This window comes from Condylostylus longicornis, unplaced genomic scaffold, assembly GCF_029603195.1.
Source record: "Condylostylus longicornis isolate FDR11 unplaced genomic scaffold, ASM2960319v2 ptg000135l, whole genome shotgun sequence".
Taxonomy (NCBI): Eukaryota; Metazoa; Arthropoda; class Insecta; order Diptera; family Dolichopodidae; genus Condylostylus; species Condylostylus longicornis.
Window position 1 is genome coordinate 8,766,314 of NW_026578103.1, and position 16,155 is coordinate 8,782,468.

Consider the following 16,155-nt stretch of genomic DNA (forward strand, 5'->3'; position numbering starts at 1 on the left):
TTATTTCTTCATTTTTTTAATAAAATTTTATTCTAATAGTTCTACTTTGTCACTTTTTACTGGTACATTCGATATTTTGTATATGTATGTATATGTATAAGGATTTTTTTTTTAAACAAACAATGGTGGAATTTTATTGAAAAGAGAATTTGATACAATTGAAAAGCTTTTCGTTTACGTTAGATGATTTTTCAATTGAAAATATTATAGAAAAATATTATGAAACAAAAAAAAAGAAAATTATTTCTTTCTTTTTTTATTTTTATTTTTTTGCTTTCAATTCAATATCCTTGTAATTTCATTTTTGAATACTTATTTATGTTGGAATTTTCGCCTACGTTAACGAATAAAAATAAAATATAGTTACAATTTTGTATTACATAGTTTTTTTTTTTAAATAGAGATTTTTGCACAATCATACATACATACGTGAGCAATACATGGAATTCATTGAATTTCAATATTATGGATTTCTTTTGTTTTTATATTGAACAACAAAATTCGATATCCTTTCAAAATACAAATAGATTAGGATAATCACAATTTGTATATGGATTAAATACCGATACTAGTACAAAAAATTATATATATATATTTTTCTAAATTAAAAAATTTTATTTCTCTACATCAAGGACAACACCTCGAAAATACAATTTTTTTTTTTCACTTTAACTAAATTTTCTATGAATAAAATGTTTCAATATAATGTTCACTCTCTGTTCATTGGTGAATATTCAATATCCTTTATTCTTTTTTTTTGTTTTTGCTTTTCCTGATCATCAAGTGAAATTGAAATAGAACTAACTGTGTTATATAAAATAAAATTGAATATAAATTATTATTTTCAAATATAGATGAAAAAATAAAAATAAAAAATGTGAATTCACACTGTGTGTCTGTTGAAATGTACAGGAGAGTTTGTAATAAAAATATTATTATAAGTGAAAAAACTGAATTTAATATCGCTGAAGAAAGAAGAACAAAAAAAAATAAAAGACGGAAATTGAATAAGGACATTTTTTTTTTTCAGTTCTTCACAAAACGAATATTGCAAAAAAATTTAATTTTATATGTAAGAGAAAAATATTTTCCCATTTTAATGTTTTTTTACTTTAAAATTGAAAAATTTAAAAAAAAATGGATCTTAGTTTGATCTAGTGTACTGTATTTGTTATTATTGCCGAGTTTTATGGACAAAATTAAAATAATTTCTAAAGAAAATTAAATAAGGAAATCAAGGAGTAGTTTATTTTAACAGAGTTCATCTGTATAACAGAACATTTTGTACATTTTATGTTGAATTTTCAATTTGAAGGAGTAAAATTGAAATAATTTCAATCATAAATAATGAGCGTGATTATATGAAACGAACATAAATTTTTTAAATTTGTTGGTATAATATTAATTTTTATTTAAAAAATATGGTCATATTTGGCTGTCTGGATGATAGGCTAAGTATGATAATTATTAATTTAAACTTGATTATTTGAAATTTAAGTAAAGCAACATATTATAAATTTGGTGTAATAATGAATTTTCATTCAAATTCGATCTGATTAACATGGTACTCTTCAATTATGAATTATATTTAATGAACCATGGTTTTTTTGTTTTCGGTTTTATTATTTTGTTATATAGGTACATAATTGCCATCAACTTAAATTTACAATAATGTAGTTACAATAATTAAAAGAACATTTTCAATAACTAAAAACTTACTTGTCCCTATTACCTAAATACGTCTCATTAGATCTTTGACTTTTATATATTATATAGATCTGAAGATTTGTAAAACTGGGATAACAGTGTATCGTGACCACACATAAGGATCTATTGTGCTTCTCGCTCCGCCTTGAATGCCGGTGTGGGGCTCTATAACACTCGCTCGAGATCCACAGCCCTAATGTGTTTAAACGTTTTCAAAAGTATGTTACAAATAACATACTCAAACGACCAAATTTTTAAAATATTTGAGAAAGAGATTTGTATAATTTAATTAGAGAAACACTAGTTTTGATTTTTTATCGAGTTTCTATTGAAATTCCTAATTTACCTATAAAAATATCTATACAATACAAATACATACAAATTTTGTTATTATAAAAAAATATTATTATACAAAAATGCTATATTTGTGTACTTAGAAGAAAAAATCTTAACTCTGTGCCATATTTATTTTAAAATTTCAAAAATAAATTATTTTTAGTATTTTCTACGAAAATCAAATGAAATTCGACGACGACAGCGAATTTTCCTTTTTTTCTTCATTTTTTCGTATTAATTTTCACTTCATCTTATTTTTATGTTTTTGTTTTTTTTAACAAATTTTCACCATAGAAAATTCAGTGTCAAATTAAATAAATTTGTTTTCTCTACCTCTTTTCTCTCACCCCTTTTTTTTTATTCAATTTTCTTTCGATTATTTCATTTTTTATGGTTTTAATTAAAATAAATTTGAGAACGGAAAATAATAATAAAAATGAAGAGAAAAAATAAAAATTTATTTTTAGAATATTATGTAAGATTATACGCGACGTTAGCTAGCTCTATTTGTATAAGGATTTAATTTCTTAAATCAAGTGAAAAATTCGCAGGTTTTTCCACACTGTTTACAAATTAAAATTTCGGAAAATTTAACGAATTGAAATTGATTTTTCGAAAATAAATTTTCTTTAATTTTTCTCGATGTTCTCGGTTTTCATTTTACTTTATTATTGATTACACACTTAAGATTATACTCGTATTTTGTTCTAATTATTTTGTTTTTGTTTTGTGTTTTTTTTTTCAATTTGGATGTTTATATAAGAAGAAAGGATAAAATCATGCTATTGAAATTTTATTTAATATCGTTAATGATATTTGTTATGTGAAATTCCAAAGGATTAATTAAATTAGTTGCTTATTTTCTTTTTAATATTTTACAATTTTTATTTTTATTTCTGAAAAAAAGAAAAGAAATTGAAATAAGAATCTTATTGATTTATTATCCTTAAAATTTAAATTTAAAGAAAAAAGAAAATTAATTTTGAATTTATTTGTTAAATTAATCGTTTCAAATTAAACAATATTAATCCTTGAAACATTTTAATTATAAATCAAACAGTTTTTTTTTCTTATTATTAAAGAAATAAAATTGTATGCTAAAAATTCAAAATAAAATCAATTAGTCTATAATAAAATATTGTATAAGAACTATATTGAATGAGTATTCAAGAATCAATAAATAAGATTAAAGTAGATTTTGACGAATCCATACTTTAACTAAATTTTAATTGAATTTTAAGGAAATGAGTGGAGAGTTTAAAAAATGCAACAGAAAACGGCAAATTTAATAATTTATGCAGATGTTTGTGTTATTTTTAAAAATACTAAATTTTTCCCCATTAAATAAACATATAGCGAGAATAGCTCATCAATTTATATTTTATAGAAAAATAAAATGCAAATCTAGCGTGCAATAAGTTTGGTAAATAAAATTAACTAATATTCTCTTAAAAATTCTATTAACATTCAAAATTCACAAAAATAGAAGTTAAAGTTCTTAAAAAACAAAATCTTCTAAAATTTCTTTATTGAAGATGAAATTTAATATGAAAATTTTTAAATAACACTGCCAACTCTCTCTTTATTTCAAGTTCAAGTTCCTTACTGCTCCTGTTACTTTCAATTACATCATATTAAGATTTACTGTGTGTCAGTACTCGTATAAGATTTATGCTAATTTGTTTTTACATGTTTTTTGTTTTTCTTTTATTTTACACATCAATAAATTTATTCATTAGTTTTCATACACTTCATTTAATTTTAGTTTTATTACATAAATTATGTGAAAAAATAATTAAAAATTCATAAAGGATTTTTAATTTAAAAATTTACTCTTACAATATTTTAGAATTTAAAGCAAAAAAAAATTATGAAGGCTTTAACAAGGCAAGTAATAAGGATAATGTAAAAATGTTTTTGGGGACATATGCTTTTTACGCAAAGTACACCATCGCTATTTCGCTTCTTTCCCTATTGATCTGACAATATAAATAAATCGTGAAAGGCGAGAGCTTCTATTAATAGTCAAAATAAATTATTTAATTCGGATTTTACACTACTTGTTCATTTATAGGCCCAGTATAATTTAAAATCGAAATTAATGCTCTGCGCTAAAAAACTAAAATATTTTCCTGCATGTTTATCACAGCGACTTTTAAACGAATTTTAATATCCAAAAAACTAAAATTTCTTCCCAAACATTTCTTGTTTAAAAAATCCTTCGTAAAATTCGTAATTTTTGAGATACTGTAGGGTTTGGGATAAAAATAAAGAAATTGTCTTTAAAATTTAGTATAAAGTTAAATGAATTAATTCATGTTCCGATAATTTTGTTGGTATGAAAATTTAGATTTTCATATTATTGAGTAAGAATTAAATTTATGCCAATAATTTCTGTTTACAAGCACAGAACACCCAAAAAGGAGACATAAACGTGTTATTTTTATGGAAATCAAAAAAATTTACTAACCAACATAAAACCAATATCCTCCCGCTTCTAACAACTTAATGTTTTATCGACTTGTCTACAGAGAAGTAAAAAAAGGATGGATAGTTGTCCACAAAATAAAAACAACGCACGGTTTATTTTAGTTTAAGAAAAAAAACTTTTTTATATTTCCAGATGAAAATTGTTCTTCCTATGCCCATATGTCGTTCATATGATTTGCAGTTCCAGTAGAGTGCTAAAACTTGTCTTTTCTCTAAAATTTTATTTTTAATCTTCAAGAGAATTGTATACGAACCTTGACTTATTAATTAAACGCTATTTTATTGTAAAAGAAAATTTTAACTAAAATTCTGTATTAAATCAACAGAACAATTCAACAGAATTACCTTTGAAAGTATTATTTTTAGGTATCAGAATCGATAAGTATATGAATTTAACGTTTGTTTTGAACAGGTGCTTTATTGTTATTGAGCTCTTTCCATGCGATCTATGTACATCTGCACATTATATAGATTCATTGAATTTGAAATTAAAAAATTTTTATTTTCTTGCTCTAGAACTGCACGAAAAAGAAAATCCACTTCATTAACAAAAACGTACTTACCTATAAATTGTATATACATAGATATTTTTCAAATGCGCATCTATGGAATATAATTGCAATGTTGAATTTCATGTTAACACTGCAAAACGGCATATAATGTTCAACTCTACGAAAATTTTATATATCTATATATAAGTTAAAATCAATTCCTTGTATTTTATATATAGAAGATGTTTGACCTCATTTTTTTGGTGTAACATCCTTTCTTTTTTTTGTAAGGAGATAATAATAAATTTAATAACTATGTTTCGAATAAAACGAGAAAAAAACTGAAGAGACTGAATAAGAAAAATTTAAAAATTTTTTTTTTGAATTTTGTTGTTTTCCAAAAAAAAAACTTTTCTTTTATGTTTTAGTTCAAGTTTCCTTAAAGTTTAAAATTAGAAATTGATTTTATTACAAAGTTTTTTTTAAAGTGATTTGTTTTTCCAACATAAAGTTGCACTTTATACTTAATTAAAGTTTTATAGAGTTTAATTTAGAAAATATATTTTTTGTTTGGAAGATCTTTGCTAAAATATTGAAAGAATATAAACAAAGAAAAAGAGGATTATTTTAATATTGTAAAATTTAAAATATTTTAAAGTTGCAATAGCAGCCTGCTGACTTGTGTCTTTTATTTATTACTAAAGTCGTATTGAAAGTTTGGTTAAACTTTATTACAAATTAACAGCCTTTAACATAATATTCGCTTTGTTTAATTTCAGAAATGAATGGTAACACCTTGTTATGCATACGCATTTGTATACGGTATACCAAATAAGATTTGTGAGGTGCCAAATTTTTTATGATATCAAAATAATAGTTTAAAAATAAACTCTGTTTAGTGCTTTGTTTAGGTGAATATTTGAGGTGATGACAAATATCATGTTGTTGCATTTAAAGCTGAGTCTTTGATTATGAAATATTAGCATCATTTAACTGATATGGTTTTGAAACTGACCAGCTTTTCAAGTGCAGAATTAAAAGTGATTTTACATCTAATTTAAAGAAGGGTTTAATTTAAAAGGTTTTTTTAATAGCATTGAAAAAATCTAATGTTGATATTATTTAATCTTAAATGACTCACTCCCATAATTTTTTTTTTTGGGAAATGTATGTAAAATTAAGATCCAAATTTAATTTTATCAACAAAAAAGTCAAATATTTATTTTTTTGCCCTAAACATAAAATTTAATTTTTCCAGTTTAAAAGTGGTGTAACCCATATATTGTTGTAAAAATTTTGAGAGTGAGGGTTAGGCCATTTTGCTTCTTAGCCCTCTATCGCAAAGTTCCCCATTATTAAAGCAAAAAGCTCTCCTTCTATAGATGCTAAAGGTTTTTTTTTTCTTTTTGGGGAAACAAATGAGTTTTTTTCGTTGATATTCAAATAGGAACCTATAAGTTTATTTTATTATATCAACTTTGCTTATTCTAATATGCATCAGCGATTGACTCGAGAAATCATTTATTTTTCCAAATCCTTTCATACTATTTTGTTAATGCCCACATTATAGTGCAATTCAACAGAAAATAAGGCAAATTTTGAATATAATCAATAAAAAACCTTCTATAAATTATTAAGTTGTTTAATTACAAAATTTTCTATAAATTAAGGATTTTTCCGATGATTTTTTTATGTCAAAAAATTATAATTTACTCATTAATTTCTAATATTTTATATTTTCATTGTGAAAATTTGTATAATATTATTTATTTTAATAATTTCAGAATGCTTTAAGACTGTATGGATTATTTGATAATATTTATGACTTTAATGGCATATCTATACACATACAATGAATTAAAATCTTATAAAATTAAAATTCTTATATAATATTCTTATAAATCAAAGAAAATTCTTTTCAATATTTAATAATATAATAATTACATATCTAAGCAAAATATTCCAATTTTATTATATTATAAATTAATTTTAATTAAATAAAAATATTTTCTTCTTATAAAATATGTATAATATAAAAAAATGATTTATTTTAATAATTTGTCTTATGTCATTTATTTAAATTATTTTAATTTTAATATTTAAAACAAATATTTACACATTAATGAAAATCATTCTCAAATTAAAGTGAAGATTTTCAAGTTTTTTCTTTTCCTAAAATATAATTTATTGCTACTTTAAAAAAATTAATTTTAAGAATTCAAAATAATATTTGTTTTGTTTGTATATGTTTTCAAAATTTCAATAAAATTTTATTAAAAATTTATTATTAACCCGGGATACTCACACTGGGGTCTGATAGACTACAACAGAATTTAATTTATTAATTTCGCTTTCAAAGTAAATGTAAACAATTTGAGAAGCATAACATGTAAATTTTCTTTTTATTGCTCGTCTACGATAAGAAATTAAACGGTAAGTACTTTTAGCGAAAAAAATCCACAAAAAAACCTTAACCTTAAATTTTTGGTCTAGGATATCCCAGTGTGAGAAATGTGTAAGAAATTTTGGATTTTAGTTTTTTTTTTTTTTTATTGGAAACTTATAAAGAAAGACAAAAATTTTTTGTAGCAAATTGTTTTTTGTTTTTTTGTCTCAGGAAAGACGATAAGAAAATTTCCTTCTGGTGCAAATTAAAATTTGCTCTGATAAATTATGAATAAATAATGGCTTTGAATAAGAAATAGGATTGATATGACAGGCTAGAGTTAATTTTTTTTTAAGAACCCTAGGTTTAAGCAAAAAAAATTTATGATTTGAATTTCTCAAATGAAGGTTTTTTTATTGTTTTATTTTTTTTATTTGATTTAATTTTATGAATTTCGAATTAATTATTGTTTTTTTAATAGTGTTTAAATAAAATGAATTATTTATATTCTATAACATTAAAACAAAAGACCTTGAATTAACACAAAATTTTTTTAATATTTTTTACGATATTACATATTGGGGTCTAGTAGACCCCATTGTGACTAAATTGTTTTACGAAAATAAGTGTTAATGAAGACGCTTAAAAGTATATCAATATTAATTAAATAGTATAAACCATTCTTAACATATACATATTATATAATTCATAGATTAAGAAATTAATTTAATAATAATTTGAAATTTTAAATAAAAAAAAAGTTTTCTAATATAAAATTATGCAGACATTGAGAAATAAAGAAAAAAAATAAATTAAATTAAATTTAATATTTAGATTTTTGAAACAAATTTTTTAATGTTATAATTCTTATTTTGTTTACCATAAAAAAAAATTATTATTATATTATTTTTTATATTCAAATACAAATTTTATTATTCGTATAACAGAAATGTTAAGCTTATCAAATATTCTGTATATTTTATTTAAATTTTTAATAAAAATTTTCTTTTAGAATAGAAAGTAGAAGAAAACACATGAAACATAAAATTTATATTCTTACAAGATATATTTTTTAAAGGACATCATTTTATATTATTAAACAGTAACTTAATTAAATTTTGAATAAACACTAAATTAAAATAAAAGAAAGCAAAAATAAAGGAAAATATAAAATTGAAGAGAAAAAAAATAAAAAACAGAACACAAGAGAAAATAAATACTAATAAAAAAAAAACGTATTGTTTTCCTCCTTCGACCTTATGTTATCTTTATACACTCATTTACTTGTATACATATTTTGTGTTATACGCACTATAACACTTACGAAAAACAAAGTACTATTATGAAGTTAATTTTTGGATTTATAAGAAACATTTTATCACTAGTACTTACCATAAAAGTGTTCAATTGCAAATGTGTATAAAATTTCTTATGAGGCATAGCTTATAACTTTTAAAGGTGCCAAAGCAATAACAAAGCTGTTGTATCACAGTACATGTTATGAAATTTTAAATAAAAAATTTTCCACTTGCATTAAGAAGTACTGTGGTAAAAAAAAATTAAATGTTTTAAAAAAATGTGAAATAATTTAACAAAAATATTTTTTAGCATCATAAAACTCGAATTTTCGACAATAATTATGTAATATTTACCTGCCTACCACAAACTGTATATTGCAGGCTAGAAAGAACATTATGTTTTAGCGCAAAATTCCGCATGACGGGTTTATAACCGAAAAGCATATCACCGAAACAGAGAATTAAAGTAAACTCCTTTTGAAGAAATGTGGATTTGCCTGTGTGTGCACTCGTGTATCTCTTTTTCGGCCGATTCGATTTTGATGAAAATTCATATCTGAATTTTTGAGGTTTGTCAGGTCTTAATTATAAGTTAATTCTACATTTTTTACAATATATAATGAATTAATTAATGGAATTTTTTGATATTTAGCTGACGAACTTGTAAGGCAAATAGGAATATATTAAATGAAGCTATACAAGAATAAAAATCATATTTTGTATATAAAATATTAGACAACATTTAAAATTGATATTATGTTTTGTTTTAAAACTAATAGGTTTCGGATATTACTCAGTTGAACAGATAGTTTAGTAACTTGAGTAGTCTACAACTCGGAAAAGAAAAATAGTCTTTTTCCTTCCTAATGTTATTAAAAGGTATTTTTGCTCAAAAGGGTTGTAAAATAATTTCTGCACCAAGAAAATAATAAAAATTTTTCTTTACGAAAAATCTAAAAAGTTTTAGAGGTTTACAAATTTGTGATATTTTTGAATGGGTCACCCGACTTTTACTTATTTTAAACAAATATGTATTCAATTACGAAATAGTAATTTCAGTTAGGAATCCCATTGAAAGTACACATACATTTGAACCATCAAACCGTGAACATAACTCTAACAATATTTAAGCCGGTGTTCGAACCATACTCAATCAACCTGTTTGTAAATGAATTAATAATTTGTGCTCTTTCCAAATTCTTTTCTCTCTTCTTGTACTTCTGCTGTGCTAAAATGTTTGTTGTTTCTATAACTTTTCAATATTCTTGAAAAAATTAATTCGAGTACCTTAGAAAAAAAAACAGCATAAAATATTTTATTTTGAATTCTTTTAAGAATCTTATGATTGCACTTAACAGCCGTATTATCAATGATTTTTTGTTTTGTTTATTTTGATTTTATTTTTTTTTGTTTATTTTTGTGATTTTGATTTTTCTAAAAATATCTTTTAGGCGCAATCAAATAACCAATTTTTTTTCTTTACAGTACATTCCCTTTTGCTCCATTTTTTATTCAAATTTTTTTATTATAAATTTTCATTTTGTTTTTTTTTTTTCTCTTTCACAAATAATTTGAGCTTATCTAAGCACTCTTAAATAGGAAAATTGAGGACAACAAAAATAAAAATATCAGGAATAAAAAATAACAAAAAAGAAAACAGAGAAAAAAAATTGAGAAAATATGCAAGGAAATCAAGTAGAGCAGAGGAAATTGAAGGGAAAAAGTATTATAAATTCTAATCTACATAGAAAAAAATGTTTATTTTTTTTTCTTTACATATTTTGTTTATTTTGTTTATTTTTATTTTCTAGGCACTCTTGTTTCCTTTAAAAGAATTCCCTTACTTCACTATATTATTATTATCATTGCTAAACCAGAATTTCTGATCCTGATGTTATACACTTTGGATATTTTGAAGCAATAAGAAATGTGTTCTTTTCTGATTTTTTTTTGTTTTGTTTTAATACTCTTGCCTCGACATTGGCTTGAGATGAATATCTTCTATATTTTGTAAATGATGCTGCTCTATGTGACTTCTAATACCTATATATATGTAAATATGAGAGTATCTATATATACGAAGCCAAAATGTTATTATAGATACAATAATTTTTTTTTCGGTAACAATTTTCTTTTTAGAATATTTTTACCATATATAGCTATACACTTGACTATAATATTATCGGCAATATATAGAGTAAAGTCTAAAAGATTTTTCTTTTTTTTTAATTTTGTTGCTTTTTTCGATTTTCATTTTAGATTTTCCATTCGTTTTCTGATTATTTTTTATACATAATTTGCAATTTGCACGAGAGATGGGGTAGAGAATGATGGTGGAATATTCAAGAATTTTCAATGTAAAAAAATTTTTTATTCTTAAATTTACTTTAAAAATTTTTTTAGTACTCGTAGGTATACATAGGATTTTAAATGTACACAAAAAAAAAAATGTAAGAGAGAAAGAAAAAAATTAAAAAACGTTTTGCTAAAAATTTAAAATTTGTTAAATATAATATGGAAAAAAAAAATAATATAAAATGAAAACAGGAAAAAATAACAAAAATATTTCAATTGGTATGGAATGAATATTATAGGTAGAGTTGCCAATATGTAAAAAAGTTATAAATTATTTTTGATTTTGAAAATGCGATTTAGATTTTTGAATTAATTTAAAATTTGCTGATAATCCAAATTATGTCTGCAAGTGAAAATTTTACTGAACAGCATTAAAAACTCTTAAAATTGTTATTGATCAATTTAGAATTAATGTGCTGAAGCAGGATAATAGTGGATAAATAAAATTTGTTTATCATCTAATTTCTGAGATTAACTCTGACTTCGTCTGAGTCGTCAGAAGTAATCAAACAGACTACTGCTAATTGTTTTTTTAAGTTTATTACTTTTCAAATATAAAAAAAGGTCTCTTCCGCTAGATCTTTTAAAATTTTTCATCTTAAGAGATTCAATTTACAACATAATTTTTTTATTTTCCACTCATTTCATGTTATTCAACTGATTTGTAGTTTCATTTTAGTACATTTTAGTATTATTTAAATAACTGATAGTAAACACTTAAATATATAAAAAAATTAAATTTTAAAAATTTAAAATTTAAAAATTTTACCATCTACAAATCACTAATCATTTAATTTTATTGGAAGTACTGAAGGTTCATGCAAAATTTAACGTAGCTGTTAAAAAGTAAAAAAATTTTAATTTTTGCCATATAAGTTGACATCTCTAGTCAAAAAAATCCTATAATAATGAAAGCAAAAATATATTCATATACACACAAAGATTCACTCTTTATGTATAGATAAGCATTATGAGGCATTAAATAAGTCTATTGAATTTCAATATTATCAAAGTCAAAGATTGAAAATATAAATAACATTTGAATATCCTTTTAAAATTGCTGAAAGAAGATCCTATAATATTATATATATACATAAATAGCTACATGTACTATAGCTATTTATGTGAAATTGTATATTCTATAACCAGTTGTGTATAACCGTTTGTATATAACTTACACATAAGGAGGTTATCATTTTGCTTGATTAAATTTTGAATATAAAATTTTATATCCTTTATCCTTTTATTTAGAATAAATATACGTATTAACAAAAAAATGAAAAAAAAAAACAACGAATCAAAAAAACAAAAAAAAAATCTTAAATAAAAATTCAAAAGAAAACCATTTGTACGGTTTTTCTCTTCTATTTTTTATTTTTTCGTATATTTTTACATTTTCCTATATGTATGTGTTTTTGTACAAAAATTATACAAATAAAAGTCAATGTATAATATAGGAAATATTCTATTTTATGCAAAATATATACACACACATTATAACATATAATATTATTACATTTGTCGTCTTAATATTTAAATATATACACATGCAAGCATATTTGAGCAAAATGAATAGAATGAAACAGAGAGAGAGAGAGAGAGAGAATATTGAAAAACGAAGGGCAGAAATTCAAATATCGATAACATGTTTTGTTATTTTTTCCTTTATTTATTTTTATTATTATTCTTAAATTCTAAAAATTTTTTTAATATAGAACTTCTCATCCTTTTCTTATCCTTACAATTATATACAACTGTGTATAATTATATATTGCATTTACAATATTATCTCTTACGAAAGTGAAATTTTAAATGGTTAAATGAAAATAGAATTGTCAAATAAAAGGATCATCCAAAATCAATAGTAATATAAATGAATCCTTTATTTAAAAGGATATTCAATTTTATTTGGAATTTTTTATTTCAGATTTTCTTTCTGTGCTTGCTTTTTCTTATATTGTAAACTTAATTCAATTCAAAAATCAAAAATTATTATTGAATTCAATTTAAATATCTCTATACATATATACTATATAATATATATCCGAACAATATTTTAGTTAAGTTTATGCAATATTTTATATTATTAATAATTGGATTTGAAATATTGAAATTCAATATTTAGATAGAAAACATTTCTACAAAATCTTCTTCATATTTCTTTCATATTTTATTTTTATCTTTAATTTAAAATAAATTTACTATTATATCGGTATTTTTCTATTTTCCTGTTGATGAAGAGTAAACTAATGGAATTCATAAATGATAATTAAATTTAGTTGGATAAATGGAATTTAAAATTATTTCTATTCTATTATACTAAGTACCTATATGTTTTTGCGATTTATAAGTGACTGTTAATATTTTATGAAGCAATATTGAGTTATCCTTGTTTTTGAAATGAATATGTACATTTAATTCCCCAAAGACGGACACAGAATCAACAACTTGTATCCTACAAGTACCATTAGTATTATTACTGTTTTGATGTGATATTTACAATTATTAAAATTTTTTTGCGTTTACAAGAATATTTTAATTATAAATAAGAAGTTTTACATTCAATATTTATAGGTTTAATGGCGTTATAGGCATGCAATTTCAAAGATTTTGACAAATTTTGATATTGACTATTTGAGGCTGACTTTCGTTCGAGCACACTCATAAGGATTAAATAAGCTTCGTGCGACATCATCGAAAATAATAATGTGCAAAGACCATTATATTAATTCTCTATAGATAACAATATGGTTATTACAATAAAATAATCAAGAATATGATTTTAGTAATGTGAATTCCGATTGTGTTAAAACAACTTTTAAAATAATAATAATATTTGGGTATATAAATAAAATGGACTTAATTCTATTTTTTTCGCCTGTTTCTCCCAACACAACCGATCGCAATTTCAATTGTTTAGTTTAGCGAAAGTGTTACAAAGAATTATGAAAATGCGTTTTGAACACTTCTTTCAAATTTTAAGGACGCTAATAAGTTTTTAGTTGACGTACTTAGAATAATGAAAATTTGGCTCTTAGTAGAGTTTTGCTTTATGCCACCCGAATTCCGTGAATACTTGACCAGCTAATTTCGGTACAACCAGAACTCAAATATTAAATTTCAAAAAATTTCATCAATTGGTTCCGGAGGTATGGAAAAAATTAAAATCAGCTCTCACCGGGCCTTTATGTTCCCAAAAAGTTTATAAGTTCATTGTTTTAACACCTCAAACTTAAATATTAAATTTAAAGGAATATTAATTGATTATTTTTCTTTATATACAGTCTAGATGCTCGATATATCTGAATAGTTATCAGTGAGATAGTCAACATAAGTTCACATATAAAATTCCAACAAAATCGGTGCAGCCGAATTTGAAATACACGCGTACACACACAAATCGACAGACAAATAATTTATTTAAGTCGGCATCCGAAATTAGGTCCAACCACAAAAAAGATATAATAAATTTTTAAATTGATTCTGAAGTCAGAAAAATTATATAAAATCCTAACTTAATGTGCTTTTGTACGAAAATTAGAGTTTAATTCGCTATTGAACTCTTAAGTAAATTTCTCAGTCTATTATCAAATAAGCCCTGAGCCACTTTCAAAATTGATTGTTTTGCTTTTGAGTTTTAATACTTGATTGCTATTCTTATTAACGCTTCAATTTTAAAAAAATTTTTTCTTCAGATATCACATTAAATTTTGGTAATATTATTTATAATTTAAACTTTAAAATTTGAAGTTTTGAACCTTTGTTTTGTTGATGTAAATAATATACAATAGGCAATTATAATGCAAAACACTCACTCCACACTAACTTAGCCCTAATTACAAAACCCTCATTTTATGTCGTAACATACAATTTTACATTTTATATGCTACCAATTTCCCTTTTAAAAAAATAATATTTTCAAGTTATAAAAAATATTTTTCTGATGCGTGCACAATCATAATAATTCTCTATAGAATTCTACCATTTAAAAAAAAAATAAATAAATAAAATTTCACTAATATTTTAAGTAAAAATTTGAAAAATTTTAATTTTAAAAAATATTTTTAAGAAAGGAGAAAAATAACTTTACATTACAAAAAAAAAATTCTTTTTGTTTCAAAATTTCATTCTGAGTGATTTTTAAAAGAGAATTCTTATATACATAAAAAAAAAATGATTTTTCAAAAAAAAAAAACAACAATAAAGTTGAAAAAGAGAGAAATTGAATTCTTTTCCATACGTAAGCACAACTTTTCTTTTTTAAAAAAAAAAAATTTAAGTCTAAGGAAAAGTCAGTGGAAAAATATGAGAAAAAAATATTAAAACAAAAATTAAATTATATAATAATGTAGAAAAATAAGCGAAAAAAAAAAAATACAAAGAGAAAAGCTGACGGGAAAACCATCTGACATGTACGTAAATTGGAAAAGAAACAAATTTTTGACAAGTGAAAAAAAAGAAGAATGTGTGTGTAGGAGAAGTGAAGAAGAGGAATAAACTTTGTTATAAGAAAATTTAATTTTATATGTTCTAAATACAAGTACACATATGAACAATTACATTTTATGTTTTAAAAGTTTTTCGAACTAGAAAATGTTATGCTGTTTCCTTATTTCATTATATACAATGCACACATTATGTAAGTATGTGCTTCTTCTTTCTGAAATAATTTTATATAACAATATTCTTCATTTCATCATAGCGCTTATAACCATAAAATATTGTTTTACAAAATCTTCTCTTATAGAAAAAATACAAGTCCTGAAGCAAAATAAAAATTTTAAATTTAAACTCTTTTTTCCAAAATTTTGTATTTATTTGTTCCGAAATATGAAAACTGTTAACTACATATTCTGCTACTGCAGAATATAGTATTGTATAAACTTTCGCGGGGATGCAGTTTTATCGTCTTAAATTACTAATACGGATTTCCAGACACATTAGGTTTAATACTAATTTTAACATATTAATTGTATTTAGAATATTATCGAAAAACAAATGAACACATAAACTTACCTTCGTTAGTCGAAAATTCTATATTGTAAATTTACAGATATTCATTCATTTTAGAAAATGAAGTTTTCTAGAGAAT